Source organism: Gorilla gorilla, chromosome 5, assembly GCF_029281585.2.
Source record: "Gorilla gorilla gorilla isolate KB3781 chromosome 5, NHGRI_mGorGor1-v2.1_pri, whole genome shotgun sequence".
Taxonomy (NCBI): domain Eukaryota; kingdom Metazoa; phylum Chordata; class Mammalia; order Primates; family Hominidae; genus Gorilla; species Gorilla gorilla.
This window is the reverse complement of record NC_073229.2, coordinates 28,123,498-28,145,134: the sequence shown is the minus strand read 5'-3', so window position 1 is coordinate 28,145,134 and position 21,637 is coordinate 28,123,498. Positions and strand designations below refer to the sequence as shown.

General features: G+C 42.8%; 1 protein-coding gene across 3 annotated transcripts in view; it reads right to left on the bottom strand.

The window, feature by feature from the left end:
- Window positions 1-1,766, bottom strand: part of GCNT2 (glucosaminyl (N-acetyl) transferase 2 (I blood group)) — a 110,358-nt gene extending 108,592 nt beyond the window's left edge. For 2 of the 3 annotated variants that reach the window (XM_055391295.2, XM_055391299.2), the window contains exon 1: window positions 1,599-1,732. The gene's annotated coding sequence lies outside the window, so the exon portion shown is untranslated. Of the gene's footprint in view, window positions 1-1,598 lie in introns of all 3 variants that reach the window. The other variant, XM_055391296.2, reaches the window with a different exon arrangement.
- Window positions 1,767-21,637: the final 19,871 nt, after the last annotated feature.

Genomic DNA, 21,637 nt, shown 5'->3' with positions numbered 1-21,637 from the left:
AAAGATACCTGACAACTCCAGGCTTTCCAAGCCAGGGTCTAGGGGAGAAGCCTGAGCTGGAGAACCTCATTCGTTTTAAGTCTAATTTTACTGTTGCAGAAAGTTACCCTGGAGTTGAGGATTGAGTGTATTCTATAAATTGGATATTATGAGAAGCTAGAACAGCAGCCCAATCTCAGTGCCCCAGGCTTTGTTTGTTGTTTTCACCTTTCTGGATGGAGTTTTGCTCTTACCCTCCCGACCTCTATCGCTCAGAAAGTCCTTGATAGGATTTTGAAGTTACAGGAACCAAAAATTACTGCCATAGGTAGAATACTTCCACAAGGGAGACCTCAAGCTTCTGATCACTAAGAATAATTACATGAAAGAATGTAGCCTCCCTTCTTCCGATAATTGCAATATGCTGTTCAATCAGAACAGAGTGCAAAGAAACAGATCCTTTATGCTGTAGGGTCCCCAGGGCCTGGGATTACAGTCTCCCTATTTCTTCTGGAAAACCACAGGCTACAGGTAACTACCCTCTATTTGGCCAATCTACTACCAGGTGCAGAAAGACTCTATTTACAAGTGACGACTCTCAAAGGCCTACATTTAAAAATAAGGAAAACAGAAAAGTAGCTTTGAGTTTGGCAAAACCTGAATTTACTTAGTAGACCTGTCTTTAATATCAGAAGATGGGTTTTCATAGAATGGCAATATGGATCTACTACTTTCCTACATGGCCCAGAGCTTCATTTTCAATTTTACCTATTATCAAATGAGGTTCATACCTCACAGGAATGTTCATACCTCACAGCAACTAATTAAATAAAATACATTTCAGGCTGTGGACGGTGGCTCACGCCTGTGATCCCAGCACTTCAGGAGGCTCAGGCAGGTGGATCACATGGAGTCAGGAGTTTGAGACCAGCCTGGCCAACATGATGAAACCCCATCTCTACTAAAGATACAAAAATTAGCCGGGCTTGGTGGTGCATGCCTGTAGTCCCAGCTACTCAGGAGGCTGAGGCAGGACCCAGGAGGTGGGGGTTGCAGTAAGCTGAGATTGCACCACCGTACTCTCGCCTGGGTGACAGAGTGAGACTATGTCTGAAAAAAAAAAAAAATTTAAATGCCAGACAGTACCAAGTACCTTATCAAATTCTGGAAACATTTTCCCTTGCCTGAAGGGAACTGAGAAACATAAACCATTAAGTCTGAAGTGAATGTTGTCCTTTCCTACAAAGTTAAAAGTTGTAACTGAGATACAGAAGGATACTAATGATTTAGAGACAGATGGAAAATCCTAGTGCCCAGTAGGCCCATCATGTAATGAAACAACATACAAACATGCTATTCTTTGGAAAAAAAAAAAAAAAAAACCTTTGGAAACAGAAATCTCATGACCAAATGACTCATTCAACATTTTTTGGTATACTTACTTTATGCCCAGCACTGTGCTAGGTTCTGGAAATATAAAACATCCACGCAGCCCATGTGAGTACCAGCCTATTGGACCTTAAACTGCTGTCAGCGATTTAACAGAGGTAACACGAGAAGACCAGCTCCCCGCAGTTTCCTCCCTCCACCAGTTTCCCAGCACGCTGACCTCCACCTACCTCTCTCAGTTCCCAGGAGGGTAAGATTGCCCAGAGGCATCCAGCAGTGAACACAGTAAGCCTGTTTAAGGTAAACGCAGTTTAACCCTAGCGTTTTAAGTGGAATAACAGAGGCTGGAATGTGAAAGTGGGAAGGTCTGTTTGCTTTCAGTCCCACCCCCAAGGCCCGCCCTAAGAGTCTGAGACAGGAGAACACACGTCTACAGAGAGCCTGCCTAGAGTCTGGATTTCTTAAGCTGCTGGATACCAGGTGCTACCTGACACCAGCTCATCCCCTGCCTCCAGAGTCCTGGAGGGCTTTGAGTTGATCACTTTCCACTCCGGGAATGTTATAAGAAGAAACCGCTCAGAAAGGTAACTGCCCTGGGTGTAACTGGGTTTTTCACGAGGACACTCTAAGATAGACCTCAGGATAAGTATTTGGGTGTTTTCCTAAGACTACCCTCCATTTTGCCCCCTTAGAGGCTGCTTTTTCAAGAGGGGAAGTTTTGGATTCCCTCACAGACCCCTCGTGTTTAAGGTTCCACCCTTACGTTTAGTTATTGGTAGGAAATCTTATAGTCTCTGCCCCAGGGTAACCCCTAACAGATTTAGATATGTGTTCTGCTCAAATGCTACCCACACTGGGGAAGGGAAATCCTAAGGTGGCAGCAGAATTTAGTAGAAAATGCCCTGGGCATTTTCAGAAGGCAAGTTCTCTCCTCTCTAATGCAAGCTGTATATCTTGAGCAAGTCACTTCCTCTCTCTGAACCTCTGGCTTTTCCTAGGCCAGGCAAATGGGCTCTTTACATACCCTTTCAGGAATGAACTGATTCCTGTCCCAGGAAACAAGCTAGTCATACCGTGCATTTAGCCATGTCCCTCTCTTCTGCCAAACACTTTGCAGTCAGAAGCAGCTTATAAAATTCAGTGGGGATAAAGCAGGGCATGGTGGTGTGCACCTGCAGTTTCAGCTACTAGGGAGGCTGAGGCGGGAGGGTTGTTTGAGCCCAGGAATTCTGAGACCAGCCTGGGCAACATAGTGAGACATCAACTTAAGAAAAAAAAAGAAAAAATCCAACTGAGTTAAAAAAATTTTTTTTCCAGTCATAAAGCCAGGATAAACTGAAGAAATAGCAAATCAACTTTTTTTTTTTTTTTTGTGACAGAGCCTTGCTCTGTCACCCAGTGCAGTGTCACAATCTCAGCTCACTGCACCCTCTGCCTCCCAGGTTCAAGCAATTCTCCTGCCTCAGCCTCCTGAGTAGCTGGGACTACAGGCATCCACCACTACGCCCGGGTAATTTTTGTATTTTTAGTACAGAAAGGGTTTCACCATGTTGACCAGGATGATCTTGAACTCCTGGACTCAAGAGATCCACCCCTCTTGGCCTCCCAAAGTGCTAGGATTACAGGCGTGAGCCACCACACCCGGCCCAAATCAAAGATTATTTTTCTTTTCTTTTTCGTTTTTTTTTTTTTTTTTTTTGAGACCGAGTTTTGCTCTTGTTGCCCAGGCTGGAGGGCAATGGCACGATCTTGGCTAACCGCAGTCTCTGCCTCCTGGGTTCAAGCAATTCTCCTGCCTCAGCCTCCGAGTAGCTGGGATTACAGGCATGCACCACAATGCCCTGCTAATTTTTTATATTTTTATTAGAGACGGGGTTTCTCCATGTTGGTCAGGATGGTCTCGAACTCCCGACCTCAGGTGATCCACCCACCTTGGCCTCCCAAAGTGCTGGGATTACAGGTGTGAGTCACTGCACCTGTCGTCTTTTTCTTCTTTTCCTTTTTTTTTTTTTTTTTTTTGCGATGGAGCCTTGCTCTGTCACCCAGGCTGGAATGCAGGCTCACTGCTACCTCCGCCTCCTGGGTTGAAGCAATTCTCTGTCTCAGCCTCCCAAGTAGCTGGATTACAGATGCCTGCCACCACGCCCGGCTAATCTTTTGTATTTTTAGTAGAGACGGGGTTTCACCATGTTGGCCAGGCTGGTCTCGAACTCCTGACCTCAAGTAATCTGCCCACCTTGGCCTCCCAAAGTGCTGGGATTACAGATGTGAGCCACCCCGCCTGGCCAAATCAACAATTCTTAAAATGACCTATTTTGAAAAGACTAAAAGAAGCCCAACTGTTTTAACAGCATTTTTTTTAGAGTTTTAGGATTATGGTAAATTTTACTTTCTTCTATATATTTTTTTCCTATTTTCCACATTTTATAAAATGGTCATGAATTATTTTTTTCTAATTGGAAAGGAACAATTTTAATGGTCGTGACTGGTTATCTTCTCCCTCGTCTTACGCTGCATTGTGTGTGTTGGGCCCAGATCTACAATTCAACTTCCTCATGAGCGCATGACTCATCATTTCTTCATGGCCTGTCATTCTGTACTGTTTGCAAAAGTATGAAAAATAGAGACCAGCCCATGGGAATTTTGCTGGAGAGGTAAATAAAATGCTCCCCACAATTCTATACCTTTTACCAACCAAAGAATAAAATCATCAAATATCCAAGTATACATCAGTATTTTACAAACCCAGACTTTAGTGATGAAGGTAGGGAAAAAAGGATGACTGTCCTGGAGATTCAAGACGGGGTCTACTTATTGGGAAAGAGCCAGTTAAGTCAAATCATCGCAGCAGCGGGTGATTTTTTTCCTTGGCAAATTACCTAATTATTTCACTATTTCATTATGCCTATTCAAATGATCTCAGTCCTTGCCAGCTCCTTACAGCCTCCATTCTTTGCTGGAAATACCCTTATCCTTTCACCTCCTGGCCATCCAACCTGTTCTTCTCCATCACAAACAACAGAGCATTGAAATTCTGTGCCTGCCACCCAGAAAACTGGCAACCCACAAAGAACAAGAAAAATGGCTAACATACCTTTAAAATATATTCATCTTTAACAAATTATAAATAACAAGAGTAGCACAGTTCTTTTTCTGTTTAATTCAAGTAATTTTTTAAAAGAAATACATTAGGCCAGGTGCGGTGGCTCACGCCTCTAATCCCAGCGCTTTGGGAGGCCGAGGCGGGCAGATCACTTGAGGCCAGGAGTTCGAGACTAGCCTGGCCAACATGGTGAAACCCCCTCTCTACTAAAAATACAAAAAAAATTAGCCCGGTGTGATGGCACATGCCTGTAGTCCCAGCTACTTGGGAGGCTGAGGCAGAAGGATCTCTTGAACCTGAGAGGCAGAGGTTGCAGTGAGCTGAGATCGCACCACTGCACTCCAGCCAGGGAGACAGAGAGACTGTCTCAAAAATAAAATAAAATAAATAAAATAAATACATTAGAATACCACTGTTAGCAGACGTGTGATCATACACTGGTGGACTGATGGAAAATTAGAATATATTTTGGAAAGCAATTTTGCAATATGTATCAAGAATTTTAAATGTGGCTATCTTTCAATCCAGTGAATTTTAATTCCAAAGACAATAATACTAAAATGTGGCAAAGCTTATGTGAAAAGATGTTACTTACTTTTGATGTTATTCAGTATTGACTAAAATAACATTTTACACAGTAAAAAACTAGGAACGAGGCTGTAATCCCCTCACTTCAGGAGGCGGAGCCAGCCGGGCCAGCGGCTCATGCCTGTAATCCCAGCACTTTGGAAGGCTAAGGCAGGCGGATCACAAGGTCAGGAAATCGAGACCATCCTGGCTAACACAGTGAAACCCCGTCTCCACTAAAAATACAAAAAAATCTGACAGGCGTGGTGGCGGGCGCCTGTAGTCCCAGCTACTCCGGAGGCTGAGGCAGGAGAATGGCGTGAACCCGGGAGGCGGAGCTTGCAGTGAGCCGAGATCACGCCACTGCACTCCAGCCTGGGCGACAGAGCAAGACTCCGTCTCAGAAAAAAAAAAAAAGGAGGCGGAGCCAGTAGGATAGTTTGAGCCCAGGAGTGTGAGACCATCCTGGGCAACCTAGCGAGACCCCACCTCTACAAAACATTTAAAAATTAGGGTGGGACGCAGTGGCTCAAGCCTGTAATCCCAGCTACTCAGGAAGCTGAGGCAGGAGAATCGCTTGAACCCGGGAGGCAGAGGTTGCAGTGAGCCGAAATTGTGCCACTGCACTCCAGCCTGGGTGATAGAGCAAGAACCTGTCTCAAAAAAAAAAAAAAAAAAAAAAAAAAAAAGGAAGAAAGGAAAAAACGAACTATTGAGGAATTGGTAAGCAAACTATGGTACATCCATACTATGAAAAAAATACAATATGTCATATTTTTAATCACATAGGGAAACTATTATGATATCGTGTTAAATGAAAGTAGCAGATAAAAAATTACATCATCAGTATGACCTAACTACATGAAGCAATACACAGAGAAAGAGGTAAATAATGCTAAAATGCTAACAGAAATTACTTCTCAGTTTTGTATAATGCGTAGATTTTACTTTGTTGTTTATGCTTTTCTGTTTTTCCCAGAGTTTCCGCAGTAAGATTGAATTTTATAATAAGAAAAGAATGTTTTAAAATGTTCTGCCCACCGATAACTAGTAGAGGATTTTAAAATTTTATACGAAGGATGACTTCCTGAAGACTCATGAAGCCTGGCCCGCAGAGGGTTTCTACCCATCAATCCAAATGAGGCCAGCATGTGGCCATGGCCCAAACACAGCTGACCAGTTGACAGACAGTTTACCTGGAAGATGGTTCTGAATTCTTGAAATTCTTTTTTTTTTTTTTTTCAGAGATGGAGTCTCGCACTCTCGCCCAGGCTGAAGTGCAGTGGCGAAATCTCGGCTCACTGCAAGCTCCGCCTCCTGGGTTCACGCCATTCTCCTGCCTCAGCCTTCCGAGTAGCTGGGACTACAGGCGCCCGCCACCACCCCCGGCTAATTTTTTTTGTATTTTTAGTAGAGACGGGGTTTCACCATGTTAGCCAGGATGGTCTCAATCTCCTGACCTTGTGATCCGCCCGCCTTGGCCTCCCAGAGTGCTGGGATTACAGGCATGAGCCACCGTGCCTGGCCAAATTCTTGAAATTCTTGATGGATTTTTAAAACTTTTTTCATTTGGAGAAATTTGCATTATTTCATATTGTTCTTATAGAAATTTTATTGACATTCTCAGATCTCAAACTTTTCAAATGCGTATAATATAGATTCACAGAAAAAGAGATTATAATGAATAATCCAATCCATATTGAAGATACTGAATTTCTAGACAACATATTATCATTGCTTAAAAAAGAGTTTTGGGGGCTGGGCGCAGTGGCTTAAGCCTGTAATCCCAGCACTTTGGGAGGCTGAGGTGGGCGAATCACCTGAGGACAGGAGTTCGAGACCAGCCTGACCAACATAGAGAAACCTCGTCTCTACTACAAATACAAAATTAGCCGGGCGTGGTAGCACATGCCTGTAATTCCAGCTACTCGGGAGGCTGAGGCAGGAGAATCGCTTGAACCCAGGAGGCGGAGGTTGTGGTGAGCTGAGATTGTGCCATTACACTCTAGCCTGGGCAACAAGAGCGAAACTCCATCTCAAAAAAAAAAAAAAAAAAAAAAGTTTTGGGTGTCATATCAGAGATTCAAAGATCTCAGAAAGACAAACTTCACATATTCTCACGTTTGTGGGAGCTAAAAGTTAAAATAATTGAACTCATGGAGTTAGAGAGTAGAAGGATGATGAGCAGAGGCTGGGAAAGGGAGTAGGGGTATGGAGGGAAACGGGGAGGGTTAATGGGTACAAAAACAGAAAGAATGAATAAGACCTAGTATTTGCTAGCATAAGTCAAAAATAATTTAATCGTACATTTTAAAAGAACTAAAAGTGTAATTGGATGGTTTGTAACACAAAGGATAAATGCTTGAGGTCATGGAGACCCTGTTTACCCTGAAGTGATTATTTCACATTTCATGACTGATTCAAAACATCTCATGTAACCCATAAATATGTATACCTACTGTGTACCAACAAAAAATTTCAAAAAAGATAACATACAATGACAGCAGAAATTTAATAAGGATGTTCTATAAGCTAACAGTCTATTTAGTGACACATAGAAGCATAATTTATTTTATTTATTTATTCATTCATTCATTCATTCATTCATTCATTGAGATGGAGTCTTGCTGTGCCACCCAGGCTGGAGTGCAGTGCTGCAATCTTGGCTCCCTGCAGCCTCCACCTCCCAAGTTCAAGTGATTCTCCTGTCTTGGCCTCCTGAGTAGCTGGGATTACAGGCCAGTGCCACCACACCTGGCTGATTTTTGTATTTTTAGTAGAGACAGGGTTTCACCATGTTGGCCAGGCTGGTCTCAAACTCCTGACCTCAAGTGATCTGCCTACCTCGGCCTCCCAAAGTGCTGGGATTACAGGCATGAGCCACCGCGCCTGGCCAGAAGTATATTTTATATTAATTCATTGAAACAGATATGGAAAGCAGTCAACAGGATATTCATTAAGTCTAGAAACACAGGTGGGTATACATAACTTCATCAAGACCATTTTCAATGTGTAACACACATGTGTGTGCACTCACACAGTTTAGACTTTATGTAGATTGGAAATCAAGTTCCACATACCTGGAATCCTACTCAGTGTCACCCAGAAATGCTCATCAGGAGAGTAGGTATCTTTTGACCACTCAAGTAAATCAATGGCCCTCAGGTTTTGAAGAACAAAATTAGCAAATTCCCTTGTAAGGGCCACATAGGCAGAGCCAAAGTAAATTGTCAGATGGTGGGGAGGAGGCATTTTTCTCATGCAAGTCCACAGCATGAAGGAAAACAAGCTATCTCTGCTCCAAGTGCATGTATTTGGTCCTTCTGATAATATGAGGAGGAGGCAGCACCCGGGGGGTGATATTTTTCCTTTTCAGTAACCTCAGATACTGAACTATTTCCCTGTTGGTTTTCAGGGGAATTCTTGCCCGCAGGTGTTGATGACGTACTTCCAGGGAACCTCAGAGGCCACAAGGTCTTTCAGGCAGTGCAGGACAGCCTGGAGCCTGGAGATCCCTGTGTAGAACACAGACTCCCTCTCAGAAGCCACAGAGACGTTTGTGAAGCAGCTCAGTAGCTTTCTTACAGCGTCTTTGAAAGTGACTGGGGCCTTCTGATCCACATGAACACAGCAGATGTTTTGGGGAGTGTAGATGGCCCTCAAGAGTCTTTCAAATGTATCAGTCTTTGCGGATGACCATGACATAGGCCAAAGGGAACTCGGCTTCGTCTTTGGACACAGGTTCCATCATGCAGTGATTTCGGATCAAGTATCGCTGGCAGGTTATTATTTCTCAATGGCGTCACTGGTATATTTTCATCCAAGAACATTTTCTTGCCTGTCACAATCATGCCACACACTTCTGCAAGGACTGAAGAGTTTGAGATCTTCCCCCATGGAAGATATTTTTGCGGGACCTAATAGTTACTATACAGGAATAAAAGAGTTATGGACGTGGCCATAAGCCCTAGGATCAACCCAAATGCCTCTACCTTTATTTTTCCTATGGTCTTTTCTCGATTCATCACTCACCTGATTTTATGCCATTGCTGAAGTCAGTCTGCAGGTCCCTGCCCAGACTTAAGAAATGTGCTCTAGCAACTTATTTTCAGCAAGAAGGGCAATATGACCATTTACTTAAAAGAAGGAGGATCAACCACAAGTCGGTAACTCTTCTATTTAAAAAATCAGGTGACTCTTTGAACATGAGCCAGTGGGGCCAGCTGACCACTTCACAAAAGCCAGGCACAGTTGGGCACCTCTGTCTAGGTCAACCACAAATTAAGACCCTAGCAAATCAGCCACAGCTGCCAGCTCAGGGTGTTTTTCCCATGTGGAGTACAGGTGGAATGTGTGTTCATTTGGCACCTCTTTTTCCCACACAGAGCCACCATCACCATCACTGATGTCACCTTTGAATGCAAGGGACACTATATTTCTTCAACTTCAGGCAATCACAGCTGTCCTGAAGTAGGTCACCATTTACGTGGAGAGCACCCAGAAGTCCTCGATAGTGGGGTCTCTTTACCTAAAAATAAAGATCAAGAATTCATAGTATTTCAGGATTGGAAGGAATCTTGCAGATTATTCTCACCAATTGATTCAGTTACAAGTAGAGAACACTGACAATGACCCATAACAACTATTCTATCACACTTTGTCTCCATTTTCTCACTGATGGCCTGAGAGGTAAGCATTGACATTATATCCACTTTGCACATGAAGAAATTAAGCCCAAAGATATGCTAGCTTGCCTGATATCCAGTAATGAGTTCATGGCAGCCTGGGGTTTTCAAACCTCTCTTCTTCTTCTTATCTTAGAGTTGGGGTCTCGGTCTGTGCCCAGGCTGGAGTGCAATCACTGCCACATCAACTTCCTGGACTCAACCCATCCTCCTGCCTCAGTCTCCTGAGTAGCTGGGACTACAGGTGCCAGCCACATTGCTTGGCTAATTAAAATAAGATTTTTTTTTTTTTTTTTTTTTTTTGAGACAGTTTCACTCTTGTTGCTCAGGCTGGAGTGCAATGGTGCGATCTCAGCTCACTGCAACCTCTGCTTCCCAGGTTCAAGCAATTCTCCTGCCTCAGCCTCCCAAGTAGCTGGGATTACATGCACCCACCACCACGCCCAGATAATTTTTGTATTTTTAGTAGAGAAGTGGTTTCACCATGTTGGCCAGGCTGGTCTTGAACTCCTGACCTCATGTGATCCACCCGCCTGGGCCTCCCAAAGTGCTGGGATTACAGGAATGAGCCACCTCACCCAGCCTTAAAAAAATTTTTTTTGGGGGCTGGGCGAGGTGGCTCATGCCTGTAATCCCAGCATTTTGGGAGGCCGAGGCAGGCAGATCACCTGAGATTGGGAGTTCGATACCAGCCTGACCAACATGGAGAAACACCATCTCTACTAAAAATACAAAATTAGCTGGGCATGATGGCGCATGCCTATAATCCCAGCTACTAGGGAGGCTGAGGCAGGAGAATCGCTTGAACTCGGGAGGTGGAAGTTGCGGTGAGCCAAGATCACACCATTGCACTCCAGCCTGGGCAACAAGAGTGAAACTCCGTCTCAAAAAAAATAAGAAAAAATAAAATAAAATAAATCGTTTTTTTGTAGAGACGGGGTATCACTATGTTGCCCAGACTGATCTTGAACCCCTGGGCTCAAGGGACCCTCCTTCCTTGACCCCCCAAAGGGATTATAGGCATGAGCCACTGTGCCTAGCCTCAAGCTTATCTCTTCTGACTGCATAGGCCATCTACCTGGAATATTCTCTCCCCCTGCCTTGTCTTGAGTTCCTACTCATCTTTCAGGTCCCTATGTGACACTGCTTCCCTGGTGACCCTTCCTTGCTCTTCCAAGTCTGGGTTAGAAGCCCTTCACCTGCCCTAATAAAACCTTGTACTCCTACAATTGCTTGTTTGTTTGCTCTACCACTAGTCCGTGGAGGACTATTTATTTTTAAAACAAAAAGTTAATATTTTATTTTTAAATGTATGATTTACAGGTAATTATACATATTTATGGGGTGCAGCATGATGTTCCAATACATATATACATTGTGTAATGATCAAATCATGGTAATTAGCATATCCATCACCTTAGACATTTATTGTTTCTTTGTTACCAGAACATTCAAAAACCGCTCTTCCAGGTATTTTGAAATATACAATGCATTATCATTAACTGTAATCCTCCTCCTATGCAGTGGAACTCCAGAGCTTATTCTTCCTCTCTATATATAGCTTGGCACCTGTTGATCCATCTCTCATCACCCCCTTGGCTCCTTTCCCTTCCCATTCTCTGGTAACCACTGTTCTATTCTCTACTTCTATGTGGATTCCACGTGAGTGAGATCATGCAGTATTTGTCTCTCTGTGCCTGGCTTATTTCACTCAACATAATGTCCCATGGAGAACTATTTCAGTCTGCTGGTCACTGCACTTTCAACACCTTGTTTATGGTAGGCACTCACCGAATTAAGTTTAGCTACCCTTCTTTCCTCTATACCAGAGATCAGCAAAACCACAGCTGGGGGGGTCCAGTCTGGCTAACTGCATGTTTTTAGACAATCTCTCAGCTAGAATGGTTTTATATTTTAAAATGGTTGGGAGAAAACCCAAAGAAGAAAAATGTTTTGTGACACATGAAAATTATATGAAATTCAAATTTCGGTGTCCATAAATACAATTTTATTGGAACACAGCCGTCCTCATTTGTTTACACAGGGCCTATGGCTGCTTTCACGTCACAATGGCAGGGCTGAGTTGTTGCCACATCTGGCCACCGAAGCTTAAAATCTTTTCCATCTGGCCTTTACCAGAGAAGGTTTGCTGACCCTCTCCTCTGTATCTACGGATGTCCCTTGTATACCATTGTGTTTGCACTACATCAAGACAGCGATTGTGGACTTGATACCATTTTACAACTTTTTGCTTTATTTTCAAGATTTCCTCGTGAATGCCAGAATGACACGATATTTGGTAGCAAAGCATGAGCTTCAAAGAGAGGTTTGCGTGGGTCTAGATCCTGGCTTTGCTAGTTCCTAGTTGTGTGACATTGGGCAAATCACTTTTCCTGTCTGTCTTAATTTCTTTGTCAGTAAAATAAAGATAATACCAGTAGGGCTGTTTTGTGAGTTGATGTGTTAGTAAGTAGAATGCACTCTGAGCAGTATTCACGCATAGTGAACACTCTGAAATGCTAGCTATTCTCACTGCACACGATCACTTCTAGGGGCTACCTGTACCGCCAGTGAACTGGAAACTCACCCCACTGCACTTTGCCTGACACCGGGTGGCCCAAGCTTTGGCGAGAGGCAGTGCTGCCACACAGTGGCCCTATATGGGGTGGCTTGGCACACTCTTCTTTTTTTAGGTGATTGCAAATCTATGGATGAGACCAAGGGAGAATTTTCACACCATCATAGCATTTTATTCCTCACCTGACTGGGAGCAGCTCGAAGGGAAGGACATGTCTCCAAAGACATGAGGAGTATTCAACGTGGCATTCGAGGCGCAAGGAAAAACCTGCCTATCCCAAGGTCTCAGCCCCATCAGCCAGCCAAGGGATCCACAATGACCCTTAAGAAGTTTCATAAGGAAGCTAGTTGCTTAAATGAGATTTGAGTCAAGAAGGATGACCTAGCAATAACCTCTATATATCTCATTACGCCGTAAGTAACCAATAGAGGTTCTAGAAAATGCCATCCAATAGAGGTTCTGGAAAAATGGGACAAGAGACAGGTTAGATTAGATGGAAGAAAAGGCCTTCCATCTAAGCAAGGCCTGGCATGTGGAATGCTAGTGGGGGCCCTCTGGACTGTGCTGGCAGGGCGGGTAAAGCAGCCAGGAGAGAACGTGGAAGTGGAAAGATGCCCCGGGGTGACGTGCCATCACTTAGATTTATTTATTTAGAGACAAAGTCTCCCTCTGTCGCCCAGGCTGGAGTGCAGTGGCGCAATCTTGGCTCACTGCAACTTCTGCCTCCCAGGCTCAAGCGATTTTCTTGCCTCAGCCTCCCAAGTAGCTGGGACTACAGGTGTGCGCCACCATGCATAGCTAATTTTTGCACTTTTAGTAGAGACAGGGTTTCACCATGTTGGCCAGGCTGGTCTCGAACTTCTGACCTCAGGAGATCTGCCCAACTCAGCCTCCCAAAATGCTGGGATTACAGGCGTGAGCCACTGCACCCAACCAGGTTATTTTCAGAATTAGAGATGAATCTTAAAAATCAAAATTTCCCCAGTGGGTCCCAGACACATTCAAAGCAGAATTACATAGAGGTTCGGCATCCCTAGTCTGAAAATCTGAGATCTGAAATGCTCCAAAATCCAAAACTTTTTGAGAGTTAATGTGGCACCATCAGTGGAAAATTCCACACCTGACTTCATGTGATGGGTCTCAGTCGAACAGCAGCCAAAACTTTGCTTCTTGGACACAATTATTTAAAATAGTGTATAAAATCATCTCCAGGCTATGTGCATAAGGTGTATATGAAATATAAATGAATTTCATGTTCAGACTTGGGTCCCATCCCCAAGACATCTCATTATGTATATGCAAATATTCCAACCTAGAAAAAATTTGAAATTCAGAACACTTCTGGTCCCAAGTGTTTTGGATATAGGATACTCAACCTGTAGTTTCATTTTAATTATTTTGATGTAACTTAACTGAACATCAAATTTTAAATTTCTTTTTTTTTTATTAGAAAACTTAAATGGCTACATAAGAAGACAGTCCAGTGACAGACATGGAAAGAGGCTTAGAGGTCATCTCATTCATCACACCATTTTACAGAGGAAAGCAAAATGCCATTCAGAGAAGGAAAGTCACAAAGCCATCTAACCCCAGACCTGGGAGTAGCAGCTGATCACAGCGGGTCAGACACAAGAAGCTGCTTCCAAAAATCTTTCCTTCCATTTGTCCTACAGTGAAGACGTCAGAAAACAAAATTTTATAAGCATGTCTCTAGCTCTAACTCACTATTCAACTAAAGGACAAATTAAATAGGGAATGAGATAACCTTAACTTCATGAGATTTGTTCTTATATGCAGTTTCTACCCCGAGAAACCAATCTATGCTAAAGATAATATTTGTGCTTTTCAATGAGGCTGGTAAAATATTTGCACTTTGGAGCTCAGAGCGATAACATTTATTCATTCGGGTGAAACTTATCAGGATTAGGTAAATATAATCAAAGCAAAACAAAAATGATTTGGGAAACTTTGTGACCAAAACCAACAGGCGTATTCAGTACTCCTTTGAAGGTCACCTAATTCTAATAACATTTATATTTATAAATGTCCTCTAAATCTTTTATCTTCTGCAAACAAATTATTTCTCACAATTACAGGTTAGTCTAATACATCAGCCTATTTTCAGAGTCCAGAGTGCTAGCCATTACACGATGGAACCAGCCTATTTTCAAGCACATACTCAGTGTCTCCAGGATGAGGACACATTGTGGGGCTTTTCACAACTTCTCTCTCCCATCACCTGCCCCTCTCCTTCCAGATTTAATATATTGTTGCATTTGTGTCAAGTTAGCTGGAAGAGTAGTGTTTAATCAGGTGTACACACTGCCACAGTAACCTGGAAACTTCAAATTCTACCCCTAATCACTAATGTTGAAGACTTGCTAAAACAGTTTTTTGTTTGTTTGTTTGTTTTGCTTTTTGAGACAGAGTCTAGCTCTGTTGCCCAGGCTGGAGTGCTGTGGTGCAATTATCAGCTCACTGCAACCTCTGCCTCCTAGGTTCAAACAATTCTCCTGCCTCAGCCTCCCGAGTAGTTGGGATTACAGACATGTGCCACGATGCCCAGCTAATTGCTTGTATTTTTAGTAGAGATGGGGTTTCGTCATGTTGGCCAGGCTGGTCTCAAACTCCTGACCTCAAGTGATCCTCCTGCCTCGGCCTCCCAAAGCGCTGGGATTACAGGCATGAGCCACCGCACCCACCTAAACAGTTTTAAAAATTGTGTAAATAACACCTACCATAAAATTTACCATCTGAACCACCTTTCAGTGTGCAATATAGCGTTAACTGTATTGCATATTGTTGTATGACAGATGTCTAGAACTTTCTCACCTTTGCATAATTGAAACTTCATACCCATCAAAGAACAACTCTCCATTTCCTCTCCCCCCAACTTCTGGCAACCACATTCTGCTTTTTGTTTTCATGAGTTTGATTACTTTAAATACCCCATGTTCGTGAAATCATGCAATATTTTTCTTTTTGTGACTGGCTAATTTCACTTAGCATAATGTTTGCTAATCATCTTTGACATGCACTGGTCTACCCAACAAACATGAGCTGAGGGCCTAGTGCTGGCTAACATTGCCAGGAATAGCTGTCATACTAGAAAAATCTACTTGTAAAATGGTAAAAATAGCAGTATGGATTTGTAGAGGGTTTTCACACATACTATGTCATCATCATTTAAAGCAGGGTTGCTCACCCTTGGCACTATCAATATTTTAGACCAGATAATTGTCTGTGGTGGGGGCTGTCCTGTTCATTGTTGGACGTTTAGCAGCATACGTGGCATCTACCCACTAGATGCTAGTAGCATCCTTCCCCTCCCACTGTGACAACCAAAAACGTCTCCACGCGTTGCTAAATGTCCCCTGTGGGGAACCTTGGACCAATAAGCTACCTTCCAAAGAAGTAAAATGCAGCTAACAAAACTTTATGAGGTTTGTATAATGACTTGTAATAGCAGGGCATGATGACATGCACTTGTAGTACCAGCTACTGGGGAGGCTGAGGTGAGAGGATTACTGGAGCCCAGGAGTTCAAGGCTGCAGTGCATTGTGACCCAGCCTGTGAATAGCCACTGTACTCCAGCCTGGGCAACATAGCAAGATCTGCTCTCTAAAAAGCAAAACAAACAAAAAACAGTGTATGATGCTACCTGGCACATAACAGGCACTTAATAAATAAGAGTTGTTATTATTTAATAACATCATATAAAATATATGAAATTGAGTAGCTGGATATTGAGTATAACCCATTAATGGGACATTGAACAATAGAGGTTCACTGGATAGGAACTGGAATATTTTTATTCGAAATCTGGCTCTACCTCTAATTAGATGTGTGATGTTGGCAAAATCACTGAGTCTCTTTGGGTCTCAGTTCTACCAACTGTTAAGGGAGATTACATAAACTTGCCCTGTGTATTTTATAAGGTTATAATGATATTAAAAGTTATATAATAAAAGGAAGATACTCTGAAAGTAGGAACTTGTTACACACGCAAGCCATTGTTATGATGCAAATTTTCTGTAATGACTTTATTGAAACTTAATTCATACACCATACAATTCTCCCTTTTGAAATGTACAGTTCAGTGGTTTTCAGTATATTCACACAAGGTTGTGCAACCATCATCTCTATCTAATTCCACAATATTTGTATTATCCCAAAAGAAACCATTCAACCACTACATCCCTGCCCCAACTCCCTGGGTCCCTGAGAGCTGCTAATCTACCTTCTGATTCTAAAGTCTTTCCTATTCTGAACATTTGACAACTAGAATATGGTATAAATTTTAATAGTTCCCTTCACAGTACTGTAACAGTCTAAGCTGTCTCACATTCTTTTTGGAAGAGAAGAGGTGTGTTTGTTTTATTAGAATAAACAATAGTGTTTTTTGTCAAGAATATTATATATGCATATAAAAATACATATATAGTTTATATATATATATATATATATATATATATATATAATTTTTTTTTTTTTTTGAGACAGAGTCTTGCTCTGTCACCCAGGCTGGAGTGCAATGGCACGATCTCAGCCCACTGCAACCTCCACCTTCAGGGTTCAAGTGATTCTCCTGCCTCAGCCTCCCAAGTAGCTGGGTTTACAGACGCACACCACCACACCTGGCTAACTTTTGTATTTTTAGTAGAGATGGGGTTTCTACTGGCCATGTTGGCCAGGCTGGTCTCAAGCTCCTGACCTCAGGTGATCTGCCTGCCTCAGCCTCTCAAAGTGCTGGGATTACAGGCATAAGCCACGGTGCCCAGCCGTATTTTAACAATATTTTTATCACAGAAATAGCTCAGGGATAGAATAAGTGTTCTAGAATTATTGCCATGCTGCTCAGTGAATGTCAAACCACCTTTGTGACTGAAGCCCACGTAGAAAAGACTTGTGAAATAGTATTGCGGAAGCACTCTCATATTCCTGCCACCAGTAATGATTTTCCTTTGTTCTTTGATGTTCATATTTGCTTTAGTTCTAAGACCCATAGGGGGCCTGTGTATTCCCAGCTAGTTTGCGTAAGAAAGGACGGTTTGTGAAATGCTTTATGAACAGGTCTGGCCAATCAAACACTCAGCGTGGCGTTGTCAGGAAGCTTGCCTCTCACCAGAAGGGGCACATCTGGGAGTTCTCACTGTACCAGACCATCGCTAGGTGGAGATCAGGCAGCTCCAATGGAATACTTGAAAGTGGTTAAGAACGGACCCATTGTGATCCTTTTTTTGGCGGGGGGAGAGTCTCACCATCTTTTTCAGGCTGGTTTTGAACTCCTGGGCTCAAGCAATCCTTTCACTTTGGCCTCCCAAAGTGCTGGGATTATAGGTGTGGGCCACCATGCCTGGCCCCTAATTTTTAATATTTATTCATGCTCTACTTAAGAAATGTCTTTCCTATACCAAGGACTGAGGTAGATATGTGCTAAGTACTTGGAATACAGGGGTGAGAAACAGATACTTTTTTTTTTTTTTTGAAACAGGGTCTCACTCTGTCACTAAGGATGGAGTGCAGTGGCATGATCTCAGCTCACTGCAATCTCCGCCTCCCGGGTTCAAGCCATTCTCCTGCCTCAGCCTCCCTAGTAGCTGGGACTACAGGTGCCTGCCACTGCGCCCAGCTAACTTTTGTATTTTTAGTAGAGATGGGGTTTCACCATGTTGGCCAGGGTGGTCTTGAACTCCTGACCTCAGGTGATCTGACCACCTAGGCCTCCCAACGTGTTGGGATTACAGGTGTGAGCCACCACGCCCAGCCCAGACACATTTCTTGCTACACAGATGCACACACATACATTCGCATATACACAGAATAAAAAGACTGGGATATATACACCAGAATGTTAACAGTGGTTCTCACTGAGTTGTAGCATTATGGATTATTTTTATTACTTTTACTCTATTCCAGAGCTTGCACTGCTTTTATAAGCAGGGAAAAGATTTTGTTCAGTCTCAATTTGTAGAGCTAATTTCTGAAATCCAGAAATGTCAAAGCGGAAACTGCATCTGCTCTAGGAGTATCACAGTGGACCAAATACCACCTCCTGAGACAGTACCATGTTTCAAACTATGGCAGGAGATCTGAAATTCCTGAAAGAAATACCCAGAGACTTCTGGGCAGTTTATGTTCATGAAAAGAAAAAAATATATCTGGCATTTTTATGAAGTTCTTTTCTGTGTTCTGAAAAACTTAATTCACTTTAATGAAATTAAGAGATTAATCAAGAATAAATTAAAACACTACCCTTTTTTCTACATATTCTTTCCAGATCCAGGAGAGGGTTCGGTGGGGGGAAGCAGTCATTTCTGGCCTTCCCTTGCCTTCTGACCTCCTGGCCACTGAAGTGCACAGGCCAACGCCACATTTAATAACCTTCAGAGACAGATGTTTGTAAAGTGGAGCCCGGGCTTGATTAATTCAAACAGTGTCTAAAATCAGTGTTTGTTTTGTTTTATTGCCTTATATTTGAAGTTTAAATGTCTACTGGTTATTGATCAACTTTTATTATGGATTTACTCATACAAAAAGGCTATTTGAAAAGGGCTAATCCCTCCCCCACCTTGAAAGTTGACAATTTAAACTAGCTCAGAAGATGATCTGAGAAGCGGTAAAGAAACTTGCTTGGCTTTATTTCTTCCAGTGTTGCCCAAACTCATTTTTTTAGCTAAGTTTCTTTTTTATTTTGAGACGGGGTCTTGCTTTGTCAGCCAAGCTGGAGTGCAGTGGCATGAATATGGCTCAGTGAAGCCTCAACCTTCCGGGCTCAAGCAATCCTCCTGCCTCAGCCTCCCAAAGTTGAAGTGCTGGGATGACAGGTGTGAGCCACCACGAGTGGCCCTATGTGAGCTTGTTTGACAATACAGTCCTCTTTGGTAGGGTAATGTCTAATTGAATTATATAATATCTGAAAATATATGTATATCTTTTTTGTTTCTTTTGAGACAGGGTCTTGCTTTGCTACCTAGGCTGGAATACAGTGGTGTGAACACAGCTCACTGCAGCCTTGACCTCCTGGGCTCAAGAGATACTCCTGCTTCAGCCCCTTAAGTAGCTGGGACTACAGGCACATACCACCATGCCTGGCTAATTTTTTGTATTTTTTGTAGAGATGGGGTTTTGCCATGTTGTCCAGGCTGGTCTTGAACTCCTGAGCCCAAGTGATCCACCTGCTTTGGCCTCCCAAAGTGCTGGGATTTACAGGCGTGAGCCACCGTGTCTGGCCCTGCATATCATTTATAATGAGGAAGCTAACTTGATAATTGAGTTAATAGAATGAAGCCATGTTTAAAAAAATCAGGTGTTCTGACCAGACCCAGAGTTCCCACTTTGACTTGGAGAAAAGTTTAATTTGTAAATTTATACATCCCTATAGCATTTGAATTTGTTCTAATAAGCAAATGCCTTTGAAATATTGAGGTTTTAAAAAGAGATTAAAATGCCATTAAAAAGACACATATGCTAAAAGAAATGCAAAGAAGTGGATGAGGTTCAGGCCAGGGAGAAAAACAAACAAACCTGGGAACAATAAGTTGCACCAAATTGGGGTTCAGGGACAAATTTTTATAACAATTAGAAAATAAAGATACAATAACAGCAACAAGAAGAATCCAATAATGGTGAATGTGAACCTCAGAAGAGAGCACGGTAGGAGAGCCTGACACAGGAATGAAAAAGCCGAAGGAAGCTCAGCTCTGCAGGATACTGAATCAGCAAGAGCAGGGCCAAGGATGAAGGTTTACAATTCTCAGTAGCCTTCTTCTTTCATGCCACTGATGTTTAAGTTCAGAATCAAGGAACATTCTAGCGTATACATTATCGGGAATAATTCAAATAAGTTGTTAAACCAAAATGAAAGCTTAATTAGATAGCAATTCAGTAATCAGGACGCATATTTCATCGTTACTATAGCCAACAGTTTGCAAACACAGGACATCACACAGCATGGGACGGTGAACTCCGAAAGAGGGGAAACTAATGATGTGAGCCCCGTGATTGCCCCAGCTTACTGAGTACAGAGTTATTCTGCCACAGGGCAGGCAGAGGAGTCCAGGGGGAGCCTGGCCATCTCCTTGAATGGAGCAGACAGATTTGAGAGTTTGAGGAGGTCAAGACTGCTGAGGTTCCTAGGGCGGAGTTACTGTGAAGGAGATAGTCCAGAGAGAGAACTCCAGACACATGCAAGAGGGTCTCCCTCAAGTCTTTAGCTAAGGACCGATCAGGAAATATGCAAAGAAATGACCCAATGCCAAGGAAAGAATGACCCAAGGATTAGAGAAAAGAAACAGCAAAGCTTACACGGGGCTAGCAATTGTTTGTCTTCCTCCCAGCTGGAGTAGAAAAACCTTGTAATTCTAAGTCATTAGGTAGTATACTTAGAAGGGGATTGCCTCAGTAGTCAAACTAGATGAACAGCTGCCACAAAACCACGAAGGATATAGAAGGTCGACCTATTTGACATAGAGAGAGCCCTTCACCCAACAATATGAGAATATACATTCTTGGCCGGACGTGGTGGCTCATGCCTGTAATCCCAGCACTTTGGGAGGCCGAGGCGGGTGGATCACTTGAGGTCAGGAGTTCAAGACCAGCCTGGCCAACAAGGTGAAGCCCTGTTTCTACTAAAAATACAACAATTAGCCAGGCGTGGTGGCTCATGCCTGTAGTCCCAGCTACTTGGGAGGCTGAGGCAGAAGAATTGCTGGAACCCAGGAGGCAGAGGTTGCAGTGAGCTGCGATCACACCACTGTACTCCAGCCTGAGTGACAGAACAAGAGTCCGTCTCAAAACAACAACAACAACAAAGAATACACATTATTTTCATGTACACACTTACCAAATAGATCATCTTCTGGGCCATAAAGCAAGTCTTGATAAATACACCAGGGTTCAGGTCCTATAAGGAACGTTGCTTCTCATGTGCCCACTTCCCCTTTGACCTTCTCTGCCATGTTTTGACACAGCACAAGAGCCCTTACCAGCAGCCAAGCAGAAGCCAGTGCCATACTTCTTGTACAGCCTGCAGAACCCTGAGCCAGATAAGTACCTTTTCTTTCTTTTTTTTTTTTTTAAAGAATGTTCTCTGATCACGTGGAATTAAGTTGGAAATCGGTAACAGGAAGATATCTGGAAAATGCCCAAATATTTGGAATTTCAGACCATACTTCTAAATAATTCGTAGTCCAAAAGAGACATTAAAAAGGAAATTAGAAAGGACTTTGTGCTTAATGAAAATGAAAACATGATGTATCAAAATTTGTGGGATTCAGCTAATGCAATGCAGAGAAAAATTTACAGCATAAAATACATACATTAAAAAAGAAGAAA